At 41.4% G+C, this 19,612-nt stretch overlaps 1 protein-coding gene across 1 annotated transcript in view; it reads right to left on the reverse strand.

Annotated features, from left to right (window-relative positions):
- The window catches only part of LOC124595406 (lysophospholipase D GDPD1-like), a 189,489-nt gene that overhangs the window by 11,563 nt on the left and 158,314 nt on the right, over nt 1-19,612 (reverse strand). The gene's annotated exons all lie outside the window — the stretch shown is intronic.

The raw sequence follows: 19,612 nt of genomic DNA on the forward strand, positions 1-19,612 counted from the left end.
ACTGTTTAAATCTTGTGTTGAATTGTTTGTGCTCTCTGTAGATTAGTTCAGACGTTCTTTGAACAACAATATTTAGCATGGATAGGAACTTCAACTGTTGTGTTCAGATGAGGGCTGAGTTGGCATCCCTTTGCTCTCAGCTTCAGGCAGTGTTGGATTCGGTCACACAGCTTGAGGCTGTTGCCAATGGGCATCAGTGTGGGGGTCCGTACGGGGGTTTGTGGGGGACGGCCAGCTCGTCCCACGCATCCCCTGATCGGACTACGGCTGTGGCTGCCTGGGATACTGCCCACACTGAGGCTGACCCCTCACCAGTGGTAGAGTGGGAGGTCGTCTTGAGGGGGCGAAAGACATTCCGGAGGGCTGAACGGAAGGCCTCTCCAGTTTGTCTGACGAACCGATTTCAGGGTCTGTCTCTGGCTGATACTGATCTTTGGCCAGACACGGCTCCTTGTCCTGTTCCAGGGTTGTCCCTCAGTCTACAAGATCTGGGCGGTTGCAGAGGGTGGGCTTACTGGTAGTTGGGAGCTCCAATGTCAGGCACGTAATGGGGCCCCTTAGGGATATAGCTGCAAGGGAGGGGAAGAAAACCAATGTGACTACTGATGTGTTTTGCATTCATGATATTGGGAAGAATAAAGCCAAAATATACATTTATCATAAGGGTATTGCCAGGGAGGGATGCAATGAGGTATGTTCTTTCTTGTATAATTACCTGCAGGACATTCCTGCTGAAAATACAGAGCTACATTTGTATTCCATTAACTGTGCAGGGCAGAATAAGAACCACACTTCTATTTTTAACAGACACTGGCCAATTTAAACAAATTGAGCAGTTCTTTCCAGTCAGAGGTCATTCTTTTCTGCCCTGTGACAGGGATTTTGCTACAATCAAACGCACCCTTTGAAGGCATGATCAACTACATTGTGTGCATGAAATAACCAAACTGATCATAGAGAGTAGCACATCAGTGAAATTTAAACTATGTGACATGAAAACAGAGGATATCTTGGATTTCAAGAACTGATGACCAATTCTTTATAAAAGAAACTGCATATCAGAAGAAACTATACTGAAGTCAGTATCATGAGACCAGAAAGTACACTTCGGAATCAGTACAATGATGTACTTTTCATACAGTAGCCAACTCTGTCTATGTATAATAACATCCCAGTGTATTGATGATATTGTGAAACACACATTCCGTCTGTCTCAACCTGGTCTTATGTCACATCCTACTTTTCCACCCAAATGTGCAAATCCCATGGGGAAAGCTCCAATAAAAGCAGCAAAAATAAAGGAAATTACTAGATTACTACCTTATATACCGAATGAGCATGAAGAATTCTACCACAAAGTGACACATTGTCCCACAAGGGACGTTGTTAACAGTGAAGAGCAAGATGACTAAAGAAACTCAAAATGATGTATTGAATTGTTTTTCTTCTCCGTTATTTTCTTAACAAATATTAATTGAAAACCAGTTGTTTTGCTTTGTCTAATGCTCATGATCCTTCCACATTCCTAAACTATAAGCATATCCTCAAAGTAACAAAGGAATCATTATATTTTCCTCAAGAAACTACTAAAAGCCTGAAAATCTATTTTGGTCCATGCAGAAAGGACTTCAGTCCATCACCAAAAACATTTTTTTCCTAAATTATAACACTTTACATGCCTGATACTCAGTCGATAAACAACATATATTTTTTCTCTTAGCTTTGATCTTACACTCTAGTGTCTAGATTTTTTTTTTTTTTTTTTTTTTTCCCCCTCGGAATGAGGTACAATGGACTGAGGCCCCCTCTGCATGGAGTGTTATTTCCTGGTAAAGCTACAAATCTATTTTACACTTCAGATTCACTTTTATAATACATCATTTAATCTCTGGAGTCCTCCTTTACTTCTCAACTCCTATACCGTTAGTATGTACTATGTCTACGTACAATTCAAGTCTCACTATCCTACTATTCATCAATTTATCGGAGTATTTGCTACACTGACTTTTCTTAAATAAGCATCATGATTAGATAAGATGTAGGTTATTGGAAGCCACGGAAAGCAGGAAGGACTGCTGCGATAGAAGTAGATGAATATGGGAAGAGGGAAAAAATAGATAGGTCCTCAAATGAGAAGTAAGAAAGGAAATAAATAGAAATGGCTGCTAAGATCGAAGAAGAGAAAGAAGATAGCCCCAAAGACAGGAAACCCTTCCCAGCGCCCTTCCCCAGGATCCCTACCTTGTAGGTACTTGAGTGAGACACTGCAGGAGGTTTGGTGTTAAATTGTCTCCTACAGAATGAACATTCCCACCATCACCCTTGAGGTCCCAGAAAGAAATCTTAGCAAGCCTATGGAAATGGCAAATGATGAAGAACCAGGCACCCTTGTTTGTGAGGGTTGTTTGTAAAGTGTGGTGTGTGTTTTGTGTTAGTCATGATTTGTGTGTTCTCGTAAATCATGTTGTTATCCACAATACCCACCCCTTTCAAAACTGATATAAACCCTCCCATCTACAAAACATCTCATAAAAGGGATTCTGTACAAGGCAGAAAATCTATATACAGTGTTATCCCAGTTGTTTAATTAGTCATCCAACATTATACGTTTTGCTAACTTATATTTCCTTCAGTTCACTACGAAAAATATGCATCAAGAAATATAAATTGGAACTCTGGGCTGATTATATTACATTCAATACGAGAATAGTATTCTCATGACTTCAGAAATTACTTTGAAAGTTATGCACCAGGACACATTTCTCCATATTTACCTAGAAATATGTGACCAATCAAAGGATTACCCAGCATCTTTCAACAAAACCAGTGTTGGAGTCATTGTAATGACACCTTATATCAATAATATGTAAAAAATTGATGACACTGATTTTACCAAGACCTCTACAAACAGGTTTGCAAAGAAACTGGTGAAGAGATTATGTATGAAGATCATTCCAAGCAAAAATATGACTTAATTATACGTGGAGACCACACCAGTCGAAACCGAGGGAGATGAGAGCTCACCAGGTGCACTTAATATATCTTGTCCCAAGGCTGGCTGTGCCAAATGACAGAGATTGGCGACAACATGTGTGCAAATTTCCACCTCATGCTGCACCTGAGCAAAATTGGGACAAGTCTGGATTGGGGACAGGTAGGTGCGAATGCAGTGTGCAAATCCCTACCTCATGCATACATAAGAGTAGTACCAGAAACACATATGCAGAAGCTTCTCGAGTCCCCCAAGTGATTTTATAGGGAGTGAGAGGTTGTTAGTAGTCTGACTGAATGGAACAAGGAAATCCCCCACCAGGAATCATTGGGGATGACGTAATCACAAACGCTATTTAATACTTTTTTTTTCATAGTATCTTTGAGTGTGGGATGGTAGAGTAGCTTAAAATTTTGAAGAAATTTGGTGCACAAAAAATATTATAGAAGAAACACTGAAAACAACTCGGGACCCAACGGTCGTCACTCTGCCCATTAACTCAGAATGTTAGCGTCCCTGGGGGATATATGACTCCGCCTGGGTCCCACGGATCTGATATTAACTTTTCTTGTGCACTGGCAGACCAGTATTTCTCTTCAAATTTCCTTTGAAAGTCTCCCCACTGCAAATCAGTCACCACTTCCCTAGTTAACCCAACATTAGGTGAAGATACTCTTTTTTCTAGATGTTCCTGGATAACTTTGACTTCTCTCCAGAGTTTGTCTACGCTCTTCCTGGTATCAGTAAATACAGAAGAAGCCATAGGCAATGCATTCCCAGATGTTATTCTCTCTGTAACTTTGCAGTCTATAATTTACTCTACCTGCTCCTCCAGACTACTCACATTTATGATACCAGAGCTTGCCATCTTCTCTTTGAAGCTTCTTTCTACACTGTCTACTTGTGTACTTACACCTGTAATTTGCGACTGAATGACAGGCATTAATTTGCTATGCTTATCAACACAAGGCCCTGGGAGTAGACAAAATTCCATTAGAACTACTGATGGCCTTGGGAAAGCCAGTCCTGACAAAACTCTACTACCTGGCGAGCAAGATGTATGAGACAGGGGAAATACCCTCACACTTCAAGAAGAATATAATAATTCCAATCCCAAAGAAAGCAGGTGTTGACAGATGTGAAAATTACTGAACTATCAGTTTAATAAGTCACAGCTGCAAAATACTAACGCGAATTCTTTACAGACGCATGGAAAAACTGGTAGAAGCTGACCTCGAGGAAGATCAGTTTGGATTCCGTAGAAATGTTGGAACACAACTTATCTTAGAAGAAAGATTAAGGAAAGGCAAACCTACGTTTCTAGCATTTGTAGACTTAGAGAAAGCTTTTGACAATGTTGACTGGAATACTCTCTTTCAAATTCTAAAGGTGGCAGCGGTAAAATACAGGGAGCGAAAGGCTATTTACAATTTGTACAGAAACCAGATGGCAGTTATAAGAGTCGAGGGGCATGAAAGGGAAGCAGTGGTTGGGAAGGGAGTGAGACAGGGTTGTAGCCTTTTCCCAATGTTATTCAATCAGTATATTGAGCAAGCAGGAAAGGAAACAACAGAAAAATTCGGAGTAGGTATTAAAATCCATGGAGAAGAAATAAAAACTTTGAGGTTTGCCGATGACATTGTAATCCTGTCAGAGACAGCAAAGGACTTGGAAGAGCAGTTGAATGGCATGGACAGTGTCTTGAAAGGAGAATATAAGATGAACATCAACAAAAGCAAAACAAGGATAATGGAATGTAGTCAAATTAAGTCGGGTGATGCTGAGGGAATTAGATTAGGAAATGATACACTTAAAGTAGTAAAGGAGTTTTGTTATTTGGGGGGCAAAATAACTGATGATGGTCAAATTAGAGAAGATATAAAATGTAGACTGGCAATGACAAGGAAAGCGTTTCTGAAGAAGAGAAATTTGTTAACATCGAGTATAGATTTAAGTGTCAGGAAGTCTTTTCTGAAAGTATTTGTATGGAGTGTAGCCATGTATGGAAGCGAAACATGGACGATAAATAGTTTAGACAAGAAGAGAATAGAAGCTTTCAAAATATGGTGCTACAGAAGAATGCTGAAGATTAGATGGGTAGATCACATAACTAATGAGGAGGTATTGAATAGAATTGGGGAGAAGAGGAGTTTGTGGCACAACTTAACAAGAAGAAGGGACCGGTTGGTAGGACATGTTCTGAGGCATCAAGGGATCACAAATTTAGCATTGGAGGGCAGCGTGGAGGGTAAAAATCATAGAAGGAGATCAAGAGATGAATACACTAAGCAGATTCAGAAGGATGTAGGCTGCAGTAGGTACTGGGAGATGAAGAAGTTAGCATAGTATAGAGTAGCATGGAGAGCTGCATCAAACCAGTCTCAGGACTGAAGACCACAACAAAAACAACATATCAACACTATCTTTCAAAGTATGCCATCCCTGCTTCATAGCATTAAACTAAGCATTACATACATTCTCCAATGATCCTAACTTTTCGTTAATCTCTAATTATACACTATTTATTTCTCCTCAATATTCAGTTCTAATTTTTTTGTCAAATTCTGAAAATTATTTGTCTGTGTTTGGTTGAATTCAGCAAACATTTGATTTACATGAATACTTAAATAATTAGTTAGTTCCTTCTTTAAATTTAATTTCAAATTTTCAACTTTACCATTTAGAGTGTCAAATTCAGTCTTTAAAGCATCCATGCCTTCGCTTAGATTACTAAATTCTCTACTCTGTGCGTCAACCTTGGCACTTAATAAAGCTAGATTGGTTGCTTGACTATTCAAGGTTTCACTCTGGACATCTAATTTATTATTTATTTGAGCATTTACTGAGTCTAACTAAAGACTATGGGTATCTATTTTTTCACTTAAAGTCACATTTAGTTCCTTTCTTACAGTAGCATTTTGAGCTTTGATTAGATTTACTAACTCAGACCAGTCTGGCCCTTCTTTACTAATTTTCATAGCCTTGCCTGGTTCTGAAGTTTCTCCAACATGCTGTTCCTGATCCATAATTTTACAAGCTTTAGCCCTTGTGAGCATCTAAAAATTAACCTTTAAGTATAATAACTACACTAATAATGTTCATTCAACAGTTTGTACCACATTGTATTAATACAATAAAGTTCTGCTTTACGTTCACCCGGCATAGAATTTGGGCTGCGTCATTGATCGGATGTGTGCACAGCACAGGTGAACAGCAATTGGTGCCAGCAGCGTCGGATGCTGGTTTCTGCGTCTGCATGCCCACGATGTGAGAGAGCGGTATTCTCCCCAGACAGATCTTCTTAGTCGTATCGTTCTATGCGTATCTCTTCTTAGTCTAATATGTCGAGATCATCTCTCCAGTTTTTCTCGTTTTGGTTTTTTCACTACTTCTCCCTTATTTACATTTACAAATTTTCTCCATCGGATATTTAGGCAGAATCCAATTCCATGAAACGGTTCTTTTGTCTTATGCTCGGTTGCTACAACAACACTTGACAGCTTTTTCTCTCGTTTTTGTCCCAAAAATCCGTTTTTCCCCTCGGTCCTTTCACACCGGTCACCACGTTCTAATGTTTTGACAACAAGAATATGTGAAGCTGGATTGCTACCTTCTCACTTCTTTTACATGCGTAAACTTACTTGATATGCACAGCCCATCTTCTTCTCTGGATAGCCGGCTACGTCAGTCTCCAAAAACTTCTTCTCCGAAGAATGATGCTAGTGAAAGGAATATATATATATATGACTCACTCTCTCTCTCTCTCTCTCTCTCTCTCTCTCTCTCTCTCTCTCTACTCATGAAATAAGTAGGTACTCAAAGGATACTTTTAGTTTACTGTCGGTGTGTTTCAACTTCCATAAAGAACAAAATTATCATTTCTTACATAAACATTAGACATCTTGTGAGTCACCCGTGTCATCTCACATACATTTACCAAATAGTTGATTCGTCAACCACAGAAGTTCCTTGGGGCTGCTGTGTTCTGTCATTACAACTTCCCTAGTGCTATGAACAAGTATCTGTTGGTGCCATTCGACCACTGTGTCTACAGTCTTCTCACTACACACTTCAGAACTGTACACAAAGACAGGTGACGCGCGCAGTAGATAGTCTCTCTCACACTTATATTTAAAATATTGTGTGTTCGAGACGGTAGAAGGCCGAGCGGTTCTAGAATTTACACAGAAATTCTCGAAACACTACACCCTCACCTGTGGTTGAGTGGGAGGTTACCTTGGAAAGTGGCAGACTGTGAAAACCTTCCGGGACGGGTGGAGGGGGGGGGGGTGGATAATGCCTCCTCCGTAGTCTGACAAACATGTTCCATGTGCTATCTCCGTAGCTGACAATGACCCTGAGGCAGATGCAGTCGCTTGTCATGTCTTAGAGGAAACCTCTCAGGTAGCAAAATCTAGCCAATCATGGAGGGTGGGATTACTGGTAGCTGGGAATTCCAATGTTAGATGCGTTATGGGACCCCATAAGGACGTGACTGCCAAGGAGGGGAAGAATGGCAGTGTACACTCTGTGTGCATACCAGTTGGAGTCATTTGGGACATGGAATGGGTCCTTCCAGATCCCATGATGAGCACAGGGTGCAGCCAACTGCAGGTGGTGGCACATGTTAGTGCCAATGATATGTGTCACTTTGGATCTGAAGAAATCATCTTTGGTTTCAAGCAGTTATCAGAAGTGGTAAAGGCTGCCAGTTGCTTGCAAGATGAAAGCAGAGCTCACCACTTACAGCATAGTTGACACGACTGATTGTGGTCCTCTGGTACAGAGCTGAGTGGAAGGACTGAATCAGAGGCTCAAATGGTTCTGTCACTGTAGGCTGTAGATTCCTCACTTGCGCCATAGGGTGGTGGGGTTTCGATTTCTTCTAAATAGGCCAGGAGTCCATTACATTTAGGAAGTGGTTACACGGGTAGCAGGGTCAATGTGCCATGAACTGGGCAACCATAAACTGGGCAGTTTTTTTCAGGTTAGAAGGCCTTGGGTAGACCAAGAAGGGTTCAGTCTCAAAGGGCGCAGGTCAAATGCAGCAAGAATCTAAATCTGAGAACCACCAGTATAACAGTTGTAAATTGTTGAAGCTGTGTTGAGAAAGTATCAGAGCTCCAAGCACTAATAAAAAACATCAGTGCTCAAATCATTAAAGGCACTGAAAGCTGGCTACAGCTGGAGATATATTCAGCTTAAATTCTTGTGAAGGACCTAACGGTGTTCAGAAAGGGTAGGATAAATACAGTTGGCAGTGGCATGTTTGTTGCTGTTAGTAGTAGTTTATCTTGTAGTGAAGTTGAAGTAGATAGTTCCTGTGAGTTAGTATAGGTAGAGGGAGAGAGAGTGAGCATATATATTCCTTTCACTAGCATCATTCTTCGAAGAAGAAGTTTTTGGAGACTGACATAGCCGGCTATCCAGAGAAGAAGATGGGCTGTGCATATCAAGTAAGTATACACATGTAAAAGAAGTGAGAAGGTAGCAATCCAACTTTTCACATTCTTGTCGTCAAAAACATTAGAATGTGGCGACCAGTGTGAAAGGACCGAGGGAAAAAAGGAATTTTGAGACAAAAACGAGAGAAAAAGCTGTCAAGTGTTGTTGTAGCAACCGAGCATAAGACAAAAGAACCATTTCATGGAATTGGATTCTGCCTAAATATCCGATGGAGAAAATTTGTAAATGTAAATAAAGGAGAAGTAGTGAAAAAACCAAAATGAGAAAAACCGGAGAGATGATCTTGACATACTAGTCTAAGAAGAGATACGCCTAGAACTATATGATTAAGATGATCTGGTGTGGGGAGTATACCGTTCTCACACATCGTGGGTATGCAGATGCAGAAACCAGCATCCGATGCTGCCGGCACCAGTTGCTGTTCACCGGTGCTGATCACACATCCGCTCAATGACGCAGCCCAAATTCTGTGCCGGGTGAGCGTAAAACATAACTTTATTGTATTAATACAACGTGGTATAAGCTGTTGAATGAACATTATTAGTGTAGTTATTATACTTATAAGTTAATTTTTAGATGCTCACTAGGGCTAAAGCTTGTAAAATTATGGATCAGGAACAGCATGTTGGAGAAACTGTAGAACTAGGCGTGGCTATGAAAATTAGTAAAGAAGGGCCAGACTGGTCTGAGTTAGTAAATCTAATCAAAACACAAAATGCTACTTTAAGAAAGGAACTAAGTGTGGCTTTAAGTAAAAAATAGATACCCATAGTCTTTAGTTAGACTCGGTAAATGCTCAATTAAATAATAATTAGATTCTTTTACTGACCTCACAACACAGTTGATAAAATTGCTGAAAGGTTCAACAAAACTTGAGTCTAATTTCAAAGACGAACCCAACTCATACAATTATAGTTGGTGGTGACTTCAATTTACCCTCGATATGTTGGCAAAAAGACATGTTTAAATTCAGAGGTAAGCATCAAACATCGTCCGAAATTCTGCTAAACTCTTTCTCTTCAAATTATTTTGAGCAATTGGATCATGAGCCCTCTCAGGTACTGGCATAATTGAAGCTGTGAGGAGGGGTTGTGAGTTGTGCTTGGGTAGCTCAGTTGGTAAAGCATTTTCCCGCGAAAGGCAAATATCTCAAGTTTGAGTCTCAGTCTGGCACACAGTTTTAATCTGCCAGGAAGTTTCATATCAGTGCACACACTGCTGCAGAGTGAAAATCTCATTCTGGAAACATCCCCCAGGCTGTGGCTAAGCCATGTCTCCGCAATATCCTTTCTTCCAGGAGTGCTACATCTGCAAGGTTCGCAGGAGAACTTCTGTGAAGTTTGGAAGGTAGGAGGCGAGGTACTGGCAGAACTGAAGCTGTGAGGACAGGTCGTGAGTCATGCTTGGGTAGCTCAGTTGGTAGAGCACTTGCTCACGAAAGGCAAAGGTCTTTAGTTCGTGTCTCGGTCTGGCACACAGTTTTAATCTGCCAGGAAGTTTCAGCTCAACTACTATTTTTGGTTATTATTCTTATGGCTCTTTTCTGGAGTTTGAAAGTTGTGTTCATGTTTTGTGCATTTGTTCCCCAAAATGAATTCTACTATGGCTGGATCCGTATTTTTGCCACTTCAGAAACCAAACTGTGATTCACTTAAAAGATTGTATTTATTCAGGTAATTCATTAATCTGTCTCTCATAATTGCTCCTATTATTTTTGAGAATGGTGACAGCAGGGAAATGGGCCGGTAATTTTCTGTGTTTTCTGCATTACCTTTCTTAAGCAAAGGTACAAATATTGCCTGTTTTAACTGCTCTGGAAATGTCCCTGATGTTAAGGATACATTTATTTTACTTGTTAAGGGGCCTTGTATAATACCTATGCATTGTTTCACGACACACATTGGTACTTCATCTAAGCCTAGTTACTTTTTTTTTTAGTTTTTGACCAGTTTTATTGACTTCATTCTCTGTGGTTGGAAGTAACATCATTGTATTTAGTGCAACATTATTTACAGGTGTTATATTTGTTTTGGGGAATTTTTGCTGTAACTTCTCTGCAATACTTGAAAAATGTTTGTTTACATAGTTTGCTAAGTGTTGTGGATCATTTATTACCTTATCTCCCTCCCTTACCAGTATGTTATTCTGCGTTTTTTTGCCTCTCCCCATTTCCTTTTTTATAACATCCCAGACTGATTTCTTTTATTCTCTGCATTATGTATTATCTTGTCATTAAATGACTTTTTTTACAGCAATCAGCTCCTTCCTATAGATCTTTTTATATCTATGACAGAAATTTAAGAATTCTGGATCATTGCGACTCTCTTTCACAGATCTGAGATATTTAAGTGTTTGTGAGGACTTCTTAATACCTGCTGTTTCTGTGAGATGTTGATACAGACATATATACTTCTGGAAATAATTTAAATAATGTGGAGAATTTAGAGAATTTCATATTCACATTGATTTCCTTATACACTTCATCCAAGCTTTGTTTTGCTAGTTCTTTTGAAAAAGCTTTTATCTTGATTTACGATAAGATGTTGTTTGTAGGCTTGTAGTTTAGGGAATTGTGGGGCGGCGGATAAGTTTGTTAAATAATCTACTGTATAAATGCTTGCATGTAGAATCAGTTTCTGGCTTTTAGAATGTTGTTAATGCTGTCTTTTGCCGTTCTCAACACTGGCTCTCTATTTACTTTTTGGCACCCAGAAAGTGATTTAATAAAACATGGAACCAGTAATTAGAGATCCTAGTGCCCACTTCATTTGAGATACCATTATAGCTGCAGCTTATAGCTCTGAGGAATTAGGAGATTGTCCGGGATTTCTAATCAAAAACGGTTTTCCAAAATAGTTGAGTATATTCTGAAATTCACTGATAAAAAACACAAGTATCCCTACAACCTAACTAACAGAGCAGTTCAGAGTCTAATGCGCTGATGCAACTATAAATGTCCGAATTAAATGTTAAAAAGAATGCTCGCCATAATTTGATGAGAGTATTTCATCAAACGCCACGCTAAATATTTGGTAGAATGTCTGTCCCGCGACGGCGCGTGAAAATACGACAATACGCAAACTGAAGCTAGATAATGAAAATCATTCCAGAATTAACACTTCACATAAAATGTTTTCATGGTTCCGCGTATCTCTAGTAACTTAATACGGCACCCGAGGCTGTTTGTAGCAGATACACTGATGCGACGCGACTCCCGACACAGATGGCGTGTCATTCAGCGTCTGGAGAGAACTGGGGCCTTCCTTCCTCGCACAGCGTCCTTATATACGAGGGCCGTTCAGAAAGTAACCTCCGGTTGATTTAAAAAAATACACCAAGTTAAATAAAAATATTTTAATATATACATCTTACAACTACATCTTTGCACTATTTTTCTACATAGTCTCCATAGCGATTGAGGCACTTATCGTATCTCTTCACAAGCTTTGAAATTCCTTCTGCATAAAAATCACCCGCTTGTGCCTGGAGCCAGCCTGTGACGGCATCTTTGAGCTCTTCGTCGTCATCAAACCGCTGTGACCCGAGCCATTTCTTCAAATGCATGAAGAGGTGATAATCACTTGGCGCCAGGTCTGGGCTGTAAGGTGGATGGTTGATAACGTCCCACTTGAAGGACTCAAGAAGGGCCGTTGTTCTGTGAGCAGAGTGAGGACGGGCGTTATCGTGCAAAAAAACGATACCGGAAGTCAGCATACCACGGCGTTTGTTCTGTATAGCCCGTCGTAACTTTTTTATTGTTTCACAGTACACGTCTTGATTAATGGTCGTACCACGTTCCATGAATTCAACCAACAACACCCCTTTGGCATCCCAAAACACCGTTGCCATCAGTTTTCTGGCAGAAAAATCTTGCGAGGCTTTTCTTGGTTTGGTAGGCGAATTTGAATGTGCCCACATCTTTGATTGTTCTTTTGTCTCAGGGTTCACGTACTTAATCCAGGTTTCGTCACCGGTCACGATTCTGTTTAACAATGGTTCTCCTTCGTCCTCATAACGTGACAGAAAGTCTAATGCAGAGGCCATTCTTTGAGTTTTGTGGTGGTCGGTAAGAATTTTGGGCACCCATCGTGCACAGAACTTACGGTAACCCAATCTTGCTGTCACTATCTCGTACAAGAGAGTCTTAGAAATCTGTGTAAAACCAGTAGACAACTCCGACATTGAGGAATGTCGATTTTCACGAACTTTTGCATCAACTGTCTGAACGAGTTCGTCAGTCACCAATGATGGTCTACCACTCCTCTCTTCATCATGAACGTTTTCTCGTCCACTTTTAAATAAACGTACCCATTCACGGACAACTCCTTCACTCATAACTCTTGGTCCGTACACGGCACAAAGCTCACGATGAATAGCTGCTGCAGAATATCCTTTGGCTGTAAAAAACATTATGACAGCACGCACTTCACATTTGGCGGGGTTTTCTATTGCAGCACACATTTCAAACTGCCACAAAAACTAAACTAGCGCAGGTACGACGTTCATTCGACCACGGCTTGATGCCGACTGACCTGTTGAGTGCGTGAACGCACAGATGGCGTCGCTACTCCCCCACAACCCGCACTGTGACCAATCGGAGGTTACTTTCTGAACCGCCCTCGTATAAACCCGCGGTGCGGACGGCGAAGGGAAAGCCTGATCTTTTCGGCTCTCTCGACTAGCCACTGGGCTAGTAACGCACCACTTCAAGTTACATAATAATTTATAGCTTCTTTTGCTGATGGCCGAGGAAGCTCTTAATTTAAACGTGCATTCAGCACGCAGGTAAGTATTGATAATAAAATTTTGACGTGGCTAAGTTAAATACTTTGGGCGAGAGAATTAATTAAATTACACTGCACGCAGTAGATGAGCTCTGAACTGGCCCTTTTGAGATCCGCTATCGCTATAATTTTGTAGGTATTAAAAAGAAACTTTACACATCTTCATAGTCATAGCGGACCTCCAACCTATTTAAATCTAAACATCCTAGCCTTATTTATTAACCTACTTAATCTATCTTGCTTCCTTCAGTTTTGAGACGAAAACCAGAAAATCATGAATTTCCACTAAAGTCTTAATTTGTGAAATCCAAAGTACTGTTTTTATTAAATCATTATGAAAGATGAATCTAAATATAAATTTTGAAGTCTCTAGCTCTTTTCTGTTGCGCCAATGATTTTTTTAGAAAAACGTCCAAATTTCGAAAATGACTGAAGTTATCAAACTGATATTTAACACACATTAATTTAGTATCATTCCTGACATGCTAGAAAAGTTTTAGGTCATTTGCTTGATTTTTAAGGTATTGCGCAACATTTATGACGTCAGAGCTAGTTACAGCAGACTGGCTGGCACACAATGGAAACTGATGTGAATTTACTACAGCGTGAGTAGGCTGCTTCCCTACAGAATGATCCAATGCCTGATTTTACTGTTGTTATTTGACAGAGATTGTGTGATAGTCCGAGATCTTTTACAGCTACATCAAATTTTTCCCTGTCCATATTTGTGGCCACATGGTCAATTACTGATGCAGTCATTGCAGTAACCCTTGTAGCACTATTGACCAATAGGGACATGCCAAAACTTTGAAGGATATTTATGAGGGTGCTACTGGATTAATTTATGATATTAGTGTTTATGTTAATGTCCCCACACAGAATTATATTGATGTTTGTACTTGAGACTTTATCTAGAACTTCTGTTAATTTATTGAAAAAAATGTCCACGCTACCACTGGGAGATCTATACACACACAAAATGATTAATTTCGTGGTGATATCAAGCCCTGATATTTCAAAGTGTTTGTCTTCACTTACTGTACTTAGGTCATGTCTTGATTTGAACTGCATTCCTTTTCTGATATAAATGCATGATCCTCCACCCATTGAAGTAGCTCTGCAGTAAGAGTTTGCCCTTTCATACAATGATAATACTACATGTTGGATTTCTGTGTCTCTACACCAGTGCTCAGTAACACAAACTAATGTGCAGTTCGAAGATTGGAGCTCAACTTCTAATAGTTGTATTTTATTTTTTATTGATTGCATGTTTTGATGGAGGATTGTTAAGTCTGTGAAATGCCCCATGTTACTCTTCCCAGGTTTTTTTTTTTCTTTGTGACATCTGGCATGTGTGATATTTGTAGTGTTAAAATCTGCCTTGTGAGTGATTGTTTCAGTATTTTTTAAACTGCTGGAGATACTCTTTATGCAGGGGAACTTATTGTTTGGATTTATCCTAAAAAAGACTAAGTTTTCCTATCCACGACAACAGGTATTTGACCATGTGTGGTCCGAGAATCCTATCATCATGAATCAGCTGCTCCAATCTTCCCTTCCCAGTCCTGTTTAGGTGTAGGCCACACCTACTGATACGCCATCTGTTGATAGCCCCAATGGGCACCATAGAAACATGAACAATGTTGGCTGCCCTCAGAGCCATCCTCAACCCCACATTGATTCACTCACAGCTCCATCAAGGTGCCAGTACAGCTCAACAAAGTGTACGTTGGTGCCGTGAGTTAGGGTAGCTACACTCCTGGAAATGGAAAAAAGAACACATTGACACCGGTGTGTCAGACCCACCATACTTGCTCCGGACACTGCGAGAGGGCTGTACAAGCAATGATCACACGCACGGCACAGCGGACACACCAGGAACCGCGGTGTTGGCCGTCGAATGGCGCTAGCTGCGCAGCATTTGTGCACCGCCGCCGTCAGTGTCAGCCAGTTTGCCGTGGCATACGGAGCTCCATCGCAGTCTTTAACACTGGTAGCATGCCGCGACAGCGTGGACGTGAACCGTATGTGCAGTTGACGGACTTTGAGCGAGGGCGTATAGTGGGCATGTGGGAGGCCGGGTGGACGTACCGCCGAATTGCTCAACACGTGGGGCGTGAGGTCTCCACAGTACATCGATGTTGTCGCCAGTGGTCGGCGGAAGGTGCATGTGCCCGTCGACCTGGGACCGGACCGCAGCGATGCACGGATGCACGCCAAGACCGTAGGATCCTACGCAGTGCCATAGGGGACCGCACCGCCACTTCCCAGCAAATTAGGGACACTGTTGCTCCTGGGGTATCGGCGAGGACCATTCGCAACCGTCTCCATGAAGCTGGGCTACGGTCCCGCACACCGTTAGGCCGTCTTCTGCTCACGCCCCAACATCGTGCAGCCCGCCTCCAGTGGTGTCGCGACAGGCGTGAATGGAGGGACGAATGGAGACGTGTCGTCTTCAGCGATGAGAGTCGCTTCTGCCTTGGTGCCAATGATGGTCGTATGCGTGTTTGGCGCCGTGCAGGTGAGCGCCACAATCAGGACTGCATACGACCGAGGCACACAGGGCCAACACCCGGCATCATGGTGTGGGGAGCGATCTCCTACACTGGCCGTACACCACTGGTGATCGTCGAGGGGACACTGAATAGAGCACGGTACATCCAAACCGTCATCGAACCCATCGTTCTACCATTCCTAGACCGGCAAGGGAACTTGCTGTTCCAACAGGACAATGCACGTCCGCATGTATCCCGTGCCACCCAACGTGCTCTAGAAGGTGTAAGTCAACTACCCTGGCCAGCAAGATCTCCGGATCTGTCCCCCATTGAGCATGTTTGGGACTGGATGAAGCGTCGTCTCACGCGGTCTGCACGTCCAGCACGAACGCTGGTCCAACTGAGGCGCCAGGTGGAAATGGCATGGTAAGCCGTTCCACAGGACTACATCCAGCATCTCTACGATCGTCTCCATGGGAGAATAGCAGCCTGCATTGCTGCGAAAGGTGGATATACACTGTACTAGTGCCGACATTGTGCATGCTCTGTTGCTTGTGTCTATGTGCCTGTGGTTCTGTCAGTGTGATCATGTGATGTATCTGACCCCAGGAATGTGTCAATAAAGTTTCCCCTTCCTGGGACAATGAATTCACGGTGTTCTTATTTTCATTTCCAGGAGTGTATATTGTCCAGGTCACCACCTATGTCATATGCCCCATCCCTGTCCAAACTGTTTCCTGCCCCACCCACTATCACTACACCGTCCTCTTTTGTAAAGTCCTTACATGACGACCGTAAGTCCTCTATTGCTTGACTTATACCTGCATTTGGCTTGTAAATACTGGTGGTCTGGAACACTGTCCTTAAACTTTCCTGTAACTGAGGGTCTACACCTCGCTCATGGCTACTACTTAGCAGCAGCACTTTCTTCTTCCTAACACTTTGCACATTCCTAGGCTTCTTGGTCTCTGTTGAAGTGTGTTGCACATTTCCTGCTCCTCATTCTACCTGAGGTGCTTCTCCACTTAACTCTTGTAGCGGTAGATACCTGTTTTTGGTGTTGTTGATAAAACTGTCAGATCACGTTCTCTTTCTTCCTATCCTCCCATCAGCTGCCAGTTCCCAACCTCCCCCCCCCCCCCCCTCCCCCAATCTCCCTTTTGATACCATACTTCACAATTGTTAGTGAAGTCATCAGAAGATCAAAACAAATTGCAAACTGATTTACATATCTGTATGGTGCAAAAACTGGCAGCTGACCCTAAATAATTAAAAGTGTGAGGTCATCCACATGAACGCTGAAAGGAATCCATTAAACTTCAATAAAGAGACTGCCACCACTACGTTGTCCATCCTCTTTTGGAGCACTGCAACATTGTATGGGATCCTTACCAGATAGGATTAACAGAGTATATCGAGAAAGTTCAAACAAGGGCAGCATGTTTTGTATTATTGAGAAATAGGGGGAAGAGTGTCAAGGATACGATACAAGATATGGGGTGGACATTACTAAAACAAAGGCATTTCTCATTGTGGTGGGATCCTCTCATGAAATTTCAATTATCAACTTTGTACTCCGAATGCTAAATTATTTTATTGACTTACTCAAATGGGGAGAAACAGTCATCATAATAAAATAAAGGAAATCAGAGCACTCTATAGATGTAAGTTTTTTTCCATGTTTGAGAGAGCAACAACAGAGAATTATTGTAAAGATGGTTCGATAAACCCTCTGCCAGGCACATAAATGTGATTTGCAGGGTAGCCATATAACAGCACACGGATATAGGATTGTCACCATATGAGGTAGTATATGGTCATAAGATTCTGTATGTTAAAATTCAAAGAAGGTAAGACAGAAGAATTGGTTGAAGAGTTCGTGAGTGATAAAGGAAATATGGAGCAAGGTCCACAAGGCTAGTACAAGGGCACTGGAAAAGCTAGAGGAAGCAGTGCACTGTACAGCAAGGGTGCTGCAATGATGGTCAAGAGGCAATGTTATTGGCTTTTTACAATCAAAAGGGGAAGATGAAGTAGTTGTTTTACAAGGATCAAGGGACATACCAAATTGTGGAAACTATTTCACCATTGAATGTCAAGATTCATTTGCTAACAAGGATGAAAACTGTACACGTGAAACATTTGAAACCATTTCAGGGGAGTCTGGAAGTTACCTCATGAATTGGGGAGTCAGACCAGAAAGGAAAAGTGAAAGAGAAGGCACAGAAAAGTGAACAGAAGGTTTTGGACAAACCAATAAGAAGTAGTCTGTTCACATTAAGACCTTGGAGACAAGAGTAGAATTATGTTTTGCATTTGTTAGGTATAAGTATAGTGAAGGCATAGTGTAGGCAAAATGAACTGCTGTGGACCAGCACCAGACTTATTGGAGAGGAAAGAGTAGTCGGTATCGCTGTCCTCAGGTTAGGTACACCTTGCGACAAGGTGTAGTGTAATAAATATGTGATGTACTGAATCGACTGTGAGAAAGCTAAGTGGCAAAGATGTAATCTGAGAGACTCTATGATAATCATATCGTTGACTCGGAATATTACTCTCTCTGTGGTTTACTCGTAACTAAGGGTAACTAGAGTTTTCTGTTCGCTTTTTTTGATGTTATGTGGAGAATTGTACAAGAGACACAATAAAATGTTATTATTTCATGAGAACAAAGGTGAGCATCACAACCTTTATTAGTATTTTTGGAAGTATTGAAATAACAGAATTGTTTCAGATTGAATGCGACGTGTACGGGAAGAGAAGTGGACAACAGCACTCGAACCTGCAATCTCACGTATGAATAGTTGCTAAAAATGTCCAGCCGTCTCCCCCAAGACTCTTCATACGCGCAACAAACATTAATTCTTTTAACAGCACTATCAGAGACAATTTTATCACGTTGTTACGACCTTTTACTGCGAGCATAATACATCGACAACAGACACACAAAAAATAGACAAACACATAAAAGAATCAACCACAAAGGAGGGGTGGGATCGATGTTGGGGCTGACTTCTGAAAAGTGCATTTGGAGCAGCTGACGAGGACACACGGAGGATGAATGACACAGTAGAAGAAATGAAACACTGGATAAAAGGAAACAATGCAGAAAATGAGTGGCACACCACACAGATTGAAAGTTTGGAGAAAGATGTTTTTAAACAATACTTGGTTACTACACTAGCTGACTGGGACAGTAGTGAAGTATGCGAAAACTGTGGAGGAATCAGTGAACCAGAACATTAGAACATTACAAACCAAAGAAAAATTACTGGGTATGGAACTAGTGGTGACAAATGGTTACGATTCTTGGAAAACAGCATGTGGGATGCACATGGGCAAGTATCAGAGTTGTTGGAAGCTATGCAGACAGCTGCAAGAGGAAGACCAGGATTAAACTTGTCGTCACCAGATCAGTACCTAGAGGGGCTACAGGAAGAGCAAAAGGAGCTTCCACCAGGATTATGGTTGACTTCAGAACCTAGTCACAAAAACTTACCTTTTTATTTTAACCTAGCCATCATGAAAGTAAGGACCAATGAAGCAAAGATGTACATTTCAGTTTCCCTTCCAGTCAGAGGGAAGCAGGCACAGTACCAATGTTACACTACATGATCAAAAGTATTTGGACACCCCCAAAAACATATGTTTTTAATATTAGGTACATTGTGCTGAAACCTACTGCCACATACTCCATATCAGCGACCTCAGTAGTCATTAGACATCGTGTGAGAGCAGAGGGGATGGTCTGTGGAACTCGTAGACTTCGAATGTGGTCAGGTGATTGGGTGTCACTTGTGACATACATCTGTACACAAGATTTCCACACTCCTAAACATCCATAGGTCCACTGTTTATGATGTGATAGTGAAATA

The sequence above is a fragment of the Schistocerca americana genome, chromosome 1 (genome assembly GCF_021461395.2).
Source record: "Schistocerca americana isolate TAMUIC-IGC-003095 chromosome 1, iqSchAmer2.1, whole genome shotgun sequence".
In the NCBI taxonomy this organism is placed as follows: domain Eukaryota; kingdom Metazoa; phylum Arthropoda; class Insecta; order Orthoptera; family Acrididae; genus Schistocerca; species Schistocerca americana.